Genomic DNA, 13,675 nt, shown 5'->3' with positions numbered 1-13,675 from the left:
AGTAAAGTATCCAGGGAAGGGACGTGGGTTTGTTGGCAGCATTGGGCCTCCCCAGGCCAGCATGAGGCCGAGGGGCCAGGAGCCAAGCCACTGTCCATTCTGCCCGCCAGTGGGAGTGGGGAGTGGGCTCTGAGTCTGCAGTCCGATAGTGAAGCCTGAGGCCCAGGAAGAACACAGATCTTGATCAGCATGGCCGCGGCCCCCTGGGCTGGTAAGGAAACACCCTTCCAGATCCCTGTGGGTGACAGGGAATTGTCTGCAGAACAGGGGCTGTCTCACCAGTGGTCAGGGTGGCAGGAGGGGCAGCCACAGACTCCTGACCTGGGACCCACGATTTACGTGCCACAGAGAGCACATCCAGGAGAATGACCCAGTCCTCAGGGACCCTGGAGGCTCCAGGTTACCATCCTGAGGCTCACACCCACCCTCCAGCCCCTTCATACTACACATCTACCTGAGAAGCCAATTTGCCAGTGGCCACACAGCCTGCCCAGCCCCCTCCTACTCTGCGTGCCAGCACCTGCCCCATTCCTATTCCCTGGAACAATGATCATCCCACTTCCCACCCACCACTCCCAAGGGTATGGCAGGATCTCCCATAACAGGAGGAGCCCATGTCCTCCTTGCCAACACCAAGCCCAGACAGAACTACACTCTCACCCTCAGGGCTATGATGCCTACCCTGTGACTACTACTGCTCACAGGCTCTAGGGCTTCCAAATGTGACCCTCAAATATTGTCCGAGCACACAGACACCCTTCACATCTCCACATGCATCCTATCACCCACACACAGTATGTGAGACTTACACAAGCTTCAGAGACTATGCATCAAACAGCACAAGAGTAACAGACCAGAGGAAATAGATGAGAAGTAGGAGATAGAGACCCAGCATAACAGACCCAGGAAGAGAAGGATGAGAGTCAAAGGAAAGAGACCCAGAGTCACACAAACAGGAGGAGAATGAAGAGAAGTAGGTGATAGAGGCCCAGAGTCAAAGAACCATGAAGAGAAAGATGGGAACTAAGAGATAGAGACCCAGAGTTAAAGGACCAAGAGAAGAGTGAGTAGTTGCAGATACAGACCCAGAGTCACAGAACTAGGAGGTGAATGATGAGAGGTAAGAGATAGAGACCCAGAGGCCCAGAATCAGAAGATTGATGAGTGGTAAGTGATAGAGACCAAGAGTCAAGAACCTGGAGGTAAATGATGAGGAGAGACAGAGACCCAGAGTCACTGATCCAGAAGTTAGATGAGCAGTAAGAGATAGAGACCCCATGTCACACAGCCAGGAGGAGATTGATGAGAGGTAAGAGATAAGACCCAGAGACACAGAGCCAAGAGTAGCTTGATGATTGTATGAGAAAGAGACACAGGTCAAATAACCAGGAGGAGAAATGAGAGCTAAGAGATAGAGGCATGAGTCACAGAAGTGGGAGGAGTAGATGAGCGGTGAGAGACAGAGACCCAGAGTCACAGAACAGGAGGAGATTGTTGAGAGGTAAGAGTTAGAGACCCAGAGTCACACAAGCAGGAGGCAAGTGGTGAGAGGTAGAGATAGAGAACCAGAATCACAGAGCAGGAGGACATGGAAGAAAGTAAGAGAAAGAGACCCAGAGTTGCAGAAAACATTTAGAGAAATGAGAAGTAAGAGATAGAGACCATGGATCACAGAAGCAGGAGGAGAGTGATGAGAAAAAAGAGATAAAGATCCACAGTTATAGAACCAAGAGAAGGATGAGAGGTTGCAGATACAGACCCAGAGTCATAGAACCAGGAGGTGATGGATGAGAGGTAAGAAATAGAGACCCATACAATGGAATATTACTCAGCTATTAGAAATGACAAATACCCACCATTTGCTTCAACGTGGATGGAACTGGAGGGTATTAGGCTGAGTGAAGTAAGCCAGTCGGAGAAGGACAAACATTATATGTTCTCATTCATTTGGGGAATATAAATAATAGTGAAAGGGAATATAAGGGAAGGGGGAAGAAATGTGTGGGAAATATCAGAAAGGGAGACAGAACGTAAAGACTGCTAACTCTGGGAAACGAACTAGGGTGGTAGAAGGGGAGGAGGGCGGGGGGTGGGAGTGAATGGGTGACGGGCACTGGGGGTTATTCTGTATGTTAGTAAATTGAACACCAATAAAAAATAAATTAAAAAAAAAGAAATAGAGACCCAAAATCACAGAACCATGAGATGAATAATGAGGAGTAAGAAATAGAGACCTAAAATCACATAACCAGGAGGTGAATGATGAGAGGTAAGAGATAGGGTCCCAAAGTCCCAAAGTCACAGAGCAAGGAGGGGATTTTTGAGAGGTAAGAGATAGAGACCCAGACTCAAATAACCAGAAGTAGAACTGAGAGGTAAGAGATTGAGTCCTGGAGTCACTAAAACTAGTAGAGATGAGAAGTAAGAAAGACCCAGGGTCACAGAATCAGAAGGAGACTGATGAGAGCTAAGAGATAGATATCCAGGACCACAGAGCAGGTGGAGATCGATGAGAGGTAGAGATTGTGACCCAGACACATAGAAGCCGGAGGAAATGATGACAGGTAAGATTTATAGACCCGGAGTCACAGAATCAGGAAAAGACAGATGAGAAGTAAGATAAAGAAACACAAGAGTCAAGAACCAGGAGGTAAATGATAAGAAGTATGAGATAGAGACATAGAGTCACACAAACAGGAGGAGAAAGATACGAGGTAAAATAGAAACCTAGAGTCAAGAACTAGGAGGTGAATGACAAGATGTAAGAGATAGAGACCTTGAGTCACAAAACCAAGAGGGAATAATGAGAAGCAGGAGATAGAGATCCAAAATCACAGAATCATGGGGGGAATGATGAGTGGTAAGAGGAGTAGTCCCATGTTTGAGAACCCTGAAGTGAATGATGAGAGTTAAGATATAGAGACTTAGAGTCACAAAACAAGGAGAAACTTATGAGAGGTAAGAGATAGACACCCAACCTTTGGGTGAGGTCACAGAACCTTTGGGTGAGGGATGAGAGGTAAGATATAAAGACCCAGGGATCCCTGGGTGGCGCAGCGGTTTAGCGCCTGCCTTTGGCCCAGGGCGCGATCCTGGAGATCCGGGATCAAATCCCACGTCAGGCTCCCGGTGCATGGAGCCAGCTTCTCCCTCTGCCTGTGTCTCTGCCTCTCTCTCTCTCACTGTGTGCCTATCATGAATAAATAAAATTTAAAAAAAAGATATAAAGACCCAAAGTCACAGAACCATGAGGTGAATAATGAGGGGTAAGAAATGGAGACCCAGGGTTGAATAACCAGGAGGTAAATGATGAGAAGTAAGAGATAGGGCCCAAAGTCACAGAGCAAGGAGGAGATTTATGAGAGGTAAGAGATAGAGGCCCAGAGTCAGACAACCAGGAGACAAATGATGAGAAGTAAGAGATTGAGGTCAAGAGTCAAACAAGCAGAAGAGTGATGAGAGATAAGAGATAGTGATTCAAGTCACAGAACTGGGTGGAGGGCATGATTGGTAAGATATAGAGAGCCAGAGTGAGAGAGCCAGAAGGAGATTGATGATAGGTAAGAGAATGAGACCTGAGTCACATAAGCAGGAGGCAAATGATGAGAGGTAAGAGATAGAGACCCTGAGTCCGAGTGCCAGGAGGAAATTGATGAGAGTAAGAGAAAGAGACCCAGATTCAAATAACCAGGAGTAGAATTGAGAGGTAAGAGATGGAGACCCAGCATCATCAAACCATGTAGAGGCATGAAAAGTAAGACATAGAGACCCAGGGTCACAGAACCAGCAAGAGACAGATCAGAGGTAAGAGATAGATACCCAGAGTTCAGAACCAGGAGGAGAATGATGAGAGGTAAGAGATAGCGGGTTCACAGAACAAGAGGATATTGATGAGAGGTAAGAGATGAGACCCAGGGTCATATAGCCAGGAGGAGTTGAATAAGAGGTAAGAGATTGTGACTCAGAGACTAAGAACCAGGAGGAAATGATGAGAAGTAAGAGGTAAAGACCTGAGTCACAGAACCAGGAAGAGACAGATGAGAAGAAAGAGATAGAGACCCAGGGTCACAGAACAAGGAGAGAATGATGAGAGGTACAAGATAGATCCAGAGTTAAGAAGGAAGAGATGAATGATGAGAAGTATGAGATAGAGATCCAGAGTCACACAAAAAGTTGGAGAATGATGAGATGTAAGAGAAACCCAGAGTCAAAAACCAGGAGTTGAATGTGAGAGGTAAGGGAGAGAGACACAGAGTCAAACCAGGATGTAAATGATGAGATGTAAGAGATAGAGACTTTGAGTCACAAATCCAAAAGAGAATGATGAGAGGTGAGAGGTAAGAGATAGAGACCCAAGGTCACAGAATGAAGAGAAGGTCACAAGGTCAGAGAATGAAGGCATGTAATATATAGGGACCCAGAGTCAAGAACCAGGAGTAGAATGATGTGAGGTAAGAAATAAAGACCCAGAGTCACAGAACAAGGAAGAGAATAATGAGAGGTAAGAGATAGAGATCCAGGGACACAGAACAAGCAAGAGACAGATCAGAGGTAAGAGATTCACAGTGTTCAGAAACAGGAGGAGATTGATGAGCAGTAAGAGACCTAGTAGCAAAGAGCCTGAAAGAAATGGTTAGAGGTAAGAATTACAGACTCACAGTCATGTAAACAGGAAGAGACAGATGAGAAGTAAGAGATAGAGACTCAGGATCACAGAACCAGGAGGAGAGAGATAACAGGTAAGAGATAGAGATTCAGAGTAACAGACCAGGAGGAGTTTGATGAGAGGTAAGAGATAGAGAGCCAGGGTAAAAGAACCAGCAGGAGATAGATCAGAAATAAGAGATATATACCAAGGGTCACAGACCTAGGAGGTGAAGATGAGAGGTACGACATGGAGACCCATGGTCACAGAAGCAGGAGCAGATTGGTGAAAGTTATTAGATAGAGACCTACAGTCACACAAAAAGGAGAATTTGAGAAGTAAGAGTTAGAGACCCAGTGTCACAGAACCAGGAGAGACTGATGAGAGGTAAGATATAGAGACCCAGAGTCACAGGACAGGAGGAGACTGATGAGAGGTAAGAGAGAGAGACCCAAAGTCACAGAACCACAGATGAATAATAAGAGGTAGAAATAGAGATCCAGAGTCACAAAACAAGGAGTTGAATGATGAGACCTAGAGTCACAAAAAAGGAGGAGAATTGAGAAAATGAGTGGGAAATATCAGTGAGGGAGACAGAACATGAGAGACTCTTAACTCTGGGAAATGGGACAAGGGGTAGTGGAAGGGGAGGTGGTCAGGGGGATGGGGTGCCTAGGTGATGGGCACTGAGTGGGGCATTTGATGGGATGAGCACTGGGTGATATGCTATATATTGGCAAATAGAACTCTAATAAAAAATATACAAAAAAAGGAGGAGAATTTTGAGAAGTAAGATATGTACCCAGTGTCACAGAACCAGAAGAAACTATTGAGAGGTAAGAGATAGAGACACAGAGTCACACAAGCAGAAGAAGAATGATAAGAGGTAAGAGATAGTGACCCAGAGCCATAGAACTGGGAGCCATAGGACTGGTAAGCAATAGAGACCAGGAGTCGCAAACCAGGAGAAGATGATGAGAGGTAAGAGATAGAGACATAGAGTCACACAAAAAGGAGGAGAATTTTGTGAAATAATAAAGAGGGAAACCCAGTGTCCCAGAACCAGGAGAGACAAATAAGGGTAAGAGAGACTTGAGTCACACAAGCAGGAGGCAAATGATGAGCGGTAAGAGATAGACTTCGGAGTCACAGAGCCAGAAAGAGACAGATGAAAATTAAGAGAGAGACCCAGGGTAACAGAACCAGGAGGAGATTGATGAGAGGTAAGAGATAAAGACCCAGGGTCAAAGAACCAGCAGGAGACAGATCAAAGGTAAGAGATAGAGACTGAGGAGATGAATTAGTTCTCTTACAGAACCAGGAGATGAATTGATAGAGGTAAGAGAGAGAGACCCAGAATCAAATCAATAATAGTATCAAATATCAAAAAAAAGCATAGTTCTAAAGTGAAAATGCAGAATTTCTATGAATAAGACTGAACAAGAGAGAATATTTGGGGGGTTTTGTATATTTTTTTGGAGTTCAATATGCCAACATACAGCATAACACCCAGTGCTCATCCATCAGGTTCCCCCCTCAGAACCATCACACAGTCACCCCCACCCCCCCGCCCACCTCCCCTTCCATCACCCCTTGTTTGTTTCCCAGAGTTAGGAGTCTCTCATGTTCTGTCACCCTCACTGATATTTCCCACTCATTTAGAGAGAATATTTGAATACAAGGAGCTACATACCATACTGCTGAATGAGAAAATAAAATGTTTTAGAGATTGCATTTCTTACCAAATTCACATAAAGGTTTAACTTAGTCCTAATCAAAACCATAAGAGACACTTAACTATAGGAAATAAACTGAGGGTTGCTGGAGGGGAGGTGGGTTGGGGGACAGGGTAACTGAGTGATGGGTATTAAGGGGAGGCACTTGATGGAATGAGCAATGAGTGTTATATGCAACTGATGAATCGTTAAATTCTACCTCTGAAACTAATAAAACACTATATGTTAATTAAATTGAATTTAAATCAAAACATTAAAAAAGGGATGCCTGGGTGGCTCAGCAATGAGCATCTGCCTTTGGCCCAGGGTGAGATCCAGGAAACTGGGATCGAGTCCCACATTGGGCTCCTTGCAGGGAGCCTACTTCTCCCTCAGCCTATGTCTTTGTTTCTGTCTCTGTCTCCCTCTCTTTCTCTCTTGCTGTGTCTCTCATGAATAAATAAATATAAGTCTTTAAAAAGTAAATAAAATATTAAAATATTAAAAAATAAATAAAACCAGGAAGTGAATGGCGACAGTTAAGATATAAAGACCAAAAGTCACAAAACCAAGAGAGAACTTTGAGAGATAGGAGACAAAGACCCAAGTCACAGAACCGTGAGGAGAATGATGGGACATAAGAAATAGAGATCCTGAGTCACATAACCAGGAAGAGAATGATGAGAGGTAAGAGATAGAGACCCAGGGACACATAAGCAGGAGGAAAATGATGGAGGTAAGAGATAGAGATCCAGGGTCACAGAACAAACAAGAGACAGATCAGAGGTAAGAGATAGATACCCAGTGTTCATAACAAGGAAAAGATTCATGGAGGTAGGAGACAGACCCAATGTTACAGAGCCATGATGAAATGATGAGAGGTAAGAGATACAGGCCTGGAGTCACAGAACCAGGAAGAGACATATGAGAAATAAGAGATAGAGACCAAGGGTCACAGAACCAGGAAGAGTTTGATGAGAGGTAAGAGATAGAGACTCAGGTAAAACAACCAGCAGGAGATAGACCAGAAGTAAGAGATAGAGACCCAGGGCCACAAAAAGGCAAGAAGTACATGAGCGGTAAAAGGTAGAGACCCAGAGTCACAGAGGCAGGAGGAGATTGATGAAGGTAAGAGAAAGATACCCAGAGTCAAATGACCAGGAGGACAATTTAGAGGTAAGTGATAGACCCAGAGTCACCAAACCAGGAAGAGACATGAGAATTACAAAGCAGGAAGACACTGATGTAAGGTAAGAGATAGGAACCTAGGGTCACTGAACCAGCAAGAAACACATATGAGATAGATACCCTGAGTTCATAACTAGGAGGAGATTGATGAGAGGTAAGAAATTGTGACCCAGAGTCCAGGAAACAGGAGGAAATGATAAGAGGTAAGAGAGAGAGTATACACACATGCAGACACAGACCACCATGCACACACATGCTCCTGCACATGCATGCACACACAGGCATACTCTGGCTCCCAAGTACTCACATGCACATGGAGACACACGTGCACACAGAGGCACTGCCCCCCCCCACAGACACACACATGCACAGCTGAGAAGCTGCCCATTTACTGTCTGTCCCAGGTCACTGTTGTCCAAAAGCAGCACAGTGTGGGACTCTGCAGGCAGGACAGCTGTGAAGGCCAGAGCAGAGCAGTCTGGACCTCAGTGTCCTGTGCCTGCTACCTGCATCTGCCCCAACAACCCAGAATCGGATGCATGGGCACCTCCAGAAAGCCACTCCATGGTCCCCACCCCTGTTCTGGGCAACCACAAAACATAGATCCATGGCGCAGTCCACACCAGGCTCCAACAGCTATAGAGGTCTTGCAGAGATACATTGATGATAGATGGGTGGATAGATAGATATAGATGATAGATAGATAGATGATAGATAGATAGATAGATAGATAGATAGATAGATAGATGATAGATAGATAGATAATAAAATAATATCACAAGAGACTTTATTCATTTTGTACCACAACCCACCCCTACCTGCCAGGTTCTCAGAGGTCCAGGCCTAGAGGCCTTCCTCCCATCCCCTGGACTGGGGATACCTCAGGGCAGTGCTGAGCGTCTTCCTTGTCTGACTGGTGCCCCAGTTCAGGAGACCTGCCTTGTGGACCCCAGCTCGAGGACAACCAGGGCTTGGCTCACACAGGCCCCGAGCACCAGAGACCCCTGCACAGGGGAAGGAGGCATCTGCCCGAGCCTGGGAGGAGGTGTGCCAGTCACTGGTCAGGCAGGGCCAGCAAAGACCTGTCACACGGGGAGCACAGGCTGAGAGCAGGGCGTGGGGGACAGTACCAGGGATGATAACTTCACATGCCCTTGGGCACCAAGAGACCACCATGTCAGGTCCCTCTGTCCCTCTCTCTCTCCCTCTCTTAGTAACCCAGCACAGTGGGCTGAATGCTGGCGCCTGGAGGCTATGTCCACCCCGAATGAGAGGCCACCATGTCAGGTCACTCTCTCCCTCTCTCTCTCCCTTTCTTAGGAACCCAGCACAGTGGGCTGAATGCTGGCGCCTGGGGGCTATGTCCACCCCCAATGAACCTGTGGATGTGACCTTGTTTGGAAAAGGGGTCTTTGCAGATCTGATTCAAGTCAATGAGCTTAAGATGAGAAGCTCCAGGCTTACACCCGATGGTAGGTGTCCTACAAGATGCACACAAAGAGAGACACAGATGCAGAAGAGAAGCCTCATGAAGACGAAGGCAGAGGCCGGAGGGACGTGGCCACAACCTGGGGCATGTGTGGCCCACAGAGGCTGGAAGAGGCAGGAAGGACCCCCCATGAAGCCTATGGGGGGAGGGCTGTCCTGCCTCCCCACCCCGGACTTGAGACATCTGGCCTCCAGAGCTGGGAAGGGAAATTTCTACTGCTCAAGTCAATCTGTGGCTCTTGTCACAGCAGCCCCAGGACGCTTGCACACACAGCCAGAAAGGCTTGGCCAAGAGGAGGTTCAGGGAACTCCTGGGGTCTTCTCAAGCCACATGGGCCCAGTGCTGTCCAGAGCCCCTGACCCTGCAGTGTGCTGGTCACACAGGGCACAGTCTCTGACCCCTTGAGGTATTATGTCATGCTGAGCACACGCCCTGACTCCTGGAGGTGTTGGGTCACACTGGGCATAGCCCCTGAATTCCAGAAGGTACTGGGCCATGCTGGGAAGTCCCTGATCCCTGGAGGTATTGTGTCATACTGGGCACAGCCCCTGACTCCTGGAAGGTACTGGATCATGCTGGTACAGCCACTGACCCTTGGAGAGAACTGGGTCAAACTTGGCTGAGTGCACTTCAGAACTGTTTCCTGTGTTCCCGGTATTTGACAACTCAACACAATACTCAAGCTGCCCACACAGAGAACCATTCCCAAAAAAGAAATGATGGCAAATCTACCAAAGATTTAAAACAACCACCTTAATGATGCTCAAAGAACTATAGGCAGAAATTCAAGAAAATGGTGTATGAACAAAATACAAATATCAATACAGAAATAATCTTTTTTTAATTTATTTTTTATTGGAGTTCAATTTGCCAACATATAATATCCAGTGCTCATCCCATCAAGTGCCCCCCTCAGTGCCCGTCACCCAGTCACCCCCACCCCCCACCCACCTCCCTTTCCTTTTTTTAAAAAAATAAATTTATTTTTATTGGTGTTCAATTTGCCAACATACAGAATAACACCCAGGGCTCATCCCGTCAAGTGCCCCCCTCAGTGCCCGTCACCCAGTCGCCCCACGCCCCACCCAACTCCCTTTCCTTTTTTTAATAATAAATTTATTTTTATTGGTGTTCAATTTACCAACATACAGAATAACACCCAGTGTTCATCCCGTCAAGTGCCCCCCTCAGTGCCCATCTCCCATTCACCCCCACCCCCCACCTTCCTCCCTTTCCACCACCACTTGATCGTTTCCCAGAGTTAGGAGTCTCTCATGTTCTGTCTCCCTCACTGATATTTCCCACTCATTTTCTCTCCTTTCTCTTTTATTCCCTTTCACTATTTCTTTTATTCCCAGAATGAATGAGACCATATAATGTTTTTCCTTCTCCGATTGACTTATTTCATTCAGCATCATACCCTCCGGTTCCATCCACGTCAAAGCAAATGGTGGGTATTTGTCATTTCTAATGGCTGAGTAATATTACATTGTATACATAGACCACATCTTCTTTTTTTATATACTTTAAAAAATACTATTTTATTTATACTCATGTATGAAAAAAATGGCTGTACTACCATGTTTACATACATACCAATTCTGGAAACAGAATTCAATAATGAATTACTTCTAAATTTTATAAAGAACACACAAATATTAAAACACTGGTTATAGAAAGCAGAGTGGAGAAAAAACCATTAGCTATCATTTTCATTAAAGAGCAGCACCCTCTGAGAAGAATCAAATCAATTAGTAATATTCACCTATATTGCAAAATAATATATACATAGAAAAGTTAGTGATTGTACTGATTTTATTACTTTTACTAAACCTTTTATCTTCCTCACACTCAGTGCAAAGAAATAAAACAATATAAAGAAAAATATGTCCTCATTATTATTCACAATAAAAAGGGTCTGCTTCATTCTGCAGGCCTGGGCATATTATATAATAGGGAGCACTTAATGGCTCAAGTGGATCAAAGTATCATTTTGATTCTGATCCAATGAATAGAATCTCATGCATATCTGTGACTGGACTAACTCCATAGGAGCTGTGATATACTGAACCATTTCTGTGGTAACCCCAGATCTCACTAAGTCAAGAAAAGACCCTACACAAGAAAAGATAACAATCAATCTGTCCATAAATTATAACTATAGGCTCTTTCTTTAGTGTAAGGTGGGAAAAGGGGCCCTTTCTTGAGTACATGGATACAAGTATTGTTTAGACCACATCTTCTTTATCCATTCATCTTTCTATGGACACCGAGGCTCCTTCCACAGTTTGGCTATTGTGGACATTGCTGCTATAAACATTGGGATTGCGGTGTCCCCACATTTCATTGTATCTGTATCTTCGGGGTAAATCTCCAAGCAGTGCAATTGCTGGGTCATAGGGCAGATCTATTTTTAACTGTTTGAGGAACCTCCACACAGTTTTCCAGAGTGGCTGCACCAGCTCACATTCCCACCAACAGTGCAAGAGGGTTCCCCTTTCTCCGCATCCTCTCCAACATTTGTTGTTTCCTGCCTTGTTAATTTTCCCCATTCTCCCTGGTGTGAAGGTGGTATTTCATTGTGGTTTTGATTTGTATTTCCCTGAAAAAAAAAAGAACTATAGGCAGAAATTCAAGAAAATGATGTATGAACAAAATACAAATATCAATACAGAAATAGAAAATCTAAAAAGAAACTAAGAAGAAATTTGGGAGATGAAAACTATACTAGCTGAAATAAAATTTCACTAGAGAGATTCAAAGCAGATTTTAGCAATGATTCCTTGAGAAGAGTCAATGAACTAGAAAATGGGACAATTGAAATGACCAAATCTCAGGAACAGAAAGAAAAAAGATTGAATAAAAGTGAATAAGTCAGGCAGCCTGAGTGGCTCAGCAGTTTAGTGCCGCCTTCAGCCCAGGGCCTGATCCTGGAGACCCGGGATCAAGTCCCATGTCGGGCTCCCTGCGTGGAGCCTGTTTCTCCCTCTGCCTGTTTCTGTGCCTCTCTCTCTCTCTCTCTCTCATGAATAAATAAATAAAATCTTTTTTAAAAAAAAGTGAATAAGCCTGTGAGATGCCATCAAGTGAATCTGCATACTATTTGTGAGAGTCCCAGAAAAAAAAAGGCAGAAAAAAGCAGAGAGACTATTTGAAGAAATAAGGACTGACAAATTCTGACATTTGATGAAAGACATGAATACAAACATCCAAAAGCTCAATTAACTGGAAGCAAAATGAACTAAGAGCCTTAGTGCCAGGTACTCAGGATAGAAAGGTACATGTAGTCCATGACTTTAAGATACATGAGATCATAGGATGATGGACAGGACTTGAAGGTCTACAAGTCACTCACTGCCCACATGGAGGGCCATCAGCCTGTGTCACCCACAACGCCATCCAGCACCAGCAACTTCCCTGCTGAACTGCTTTCTCCTTCCCGTCCCTGCTTCTGTAACCCTATAACCCGAAGACCGTGCTCTTTCAGAACAGGTTCAGGGCCATAGGTGAGAGAGCAGAAAGGAGTTTCCACATGGCCCAGAGCCCGACCGCCCAGGTTCGCTGTGATTGACAGCTTGCACAGGGGTGCTCTGGTGGGTAGGCATGAAGAGCCAGTGCTAGTACATCCCACTGAGGTCAAGGGCATGGCGGACGTGGTGCTCACTGCCCCTGCAGGCCCGTCCTGGAGCCCTGGCCCAGGCAGCCCTGACCCACATCCCCCACGCAGGCCCTGTCCAAGGTGCTGCCCTGGTCAGCCCTGCTCTGCCGGCTGCTGTCCCCGGGCTCCCCCACCACAGTCCCTGCACAATTCCTTCCTTCCACAGAAGAGTCCCTCTGCTCACCTGCTCCTCCCTCACTCGGCCCTAACACCCAGGCCACCAACCCTCTCACTGTCATAGTTGCCCTGCCTTCCTGAAGTCGTGAGCTGGAATGGGACAGCATGGAGCCTTCTCCAGCTGCCCCCTTCCTCGGCACACAAGGCTGGTATGGGACCCACAGGTGCCCACAGGGCCAACTCCATGGTGAGACTCGAGGGGTGCAGGTGTGTTGGGGGCTTGACAGTGGGAGCCCAGCTGCGCTTCACACACAGGAGAGGTGCTTTGCGTAGGAAACAATGTCCGGTGAGCCAAGCTGTCAGCACTCTCTTGGAAAGAGGTGCTGCTGTTGGGGGACCGACCCTGGTTCTGATGACACAGAGAAAACCCTAGCGACCTGACACCGAGGGGAAGCCACCATAGAGTCTCCGTCAGCACAACGGGACCCATGCTCCATCCACCCCGAGCCTGCCTGATGGCACCCCGCCCCTGCACTGGGCACCCATGTGGGGATGAGTAGCCTGAGGAAGACCATCTCGTCCTTCACGTGCCTGTCAGTGCTCCTACTGCCTGCATTTCTCCGCGGGAAGACACACGATTCCTGTCTGGGCGCTAATCTACCTTCCTGAGAGCTTCCTTCCTCAAGAAGACCCTGAGCCTGGTGCTCCTTCTCTGGAGTGCTCTCTCTGGGGGCAGGCGAGTGACCCGGGATCCATCCTGAAGAATACCCAGGTAAACCTTCCCCCCTTTGTTGTAGAGATGCTAAAAGGCTTGTGCAGTTTGTGTGGACACCCTGGACGGGGACGCAGCACAGGCGAAGGGT

The sequence above is a fragment of the Canis lupus genome, chromosome 9 (assembly GCF_048164855.1).
Source record: "Canis lupus baileyi chromosome 9, mCanLup2.hap1, whole genome shotgun sequence".
NCBI lineage: Eukaryota > Metazoa > Chordata > Mammalia > Carnivora > Canidae > Canis > Canis lupus.
This window is presented reverse-complemented; position numbering follows the sequence as displayed.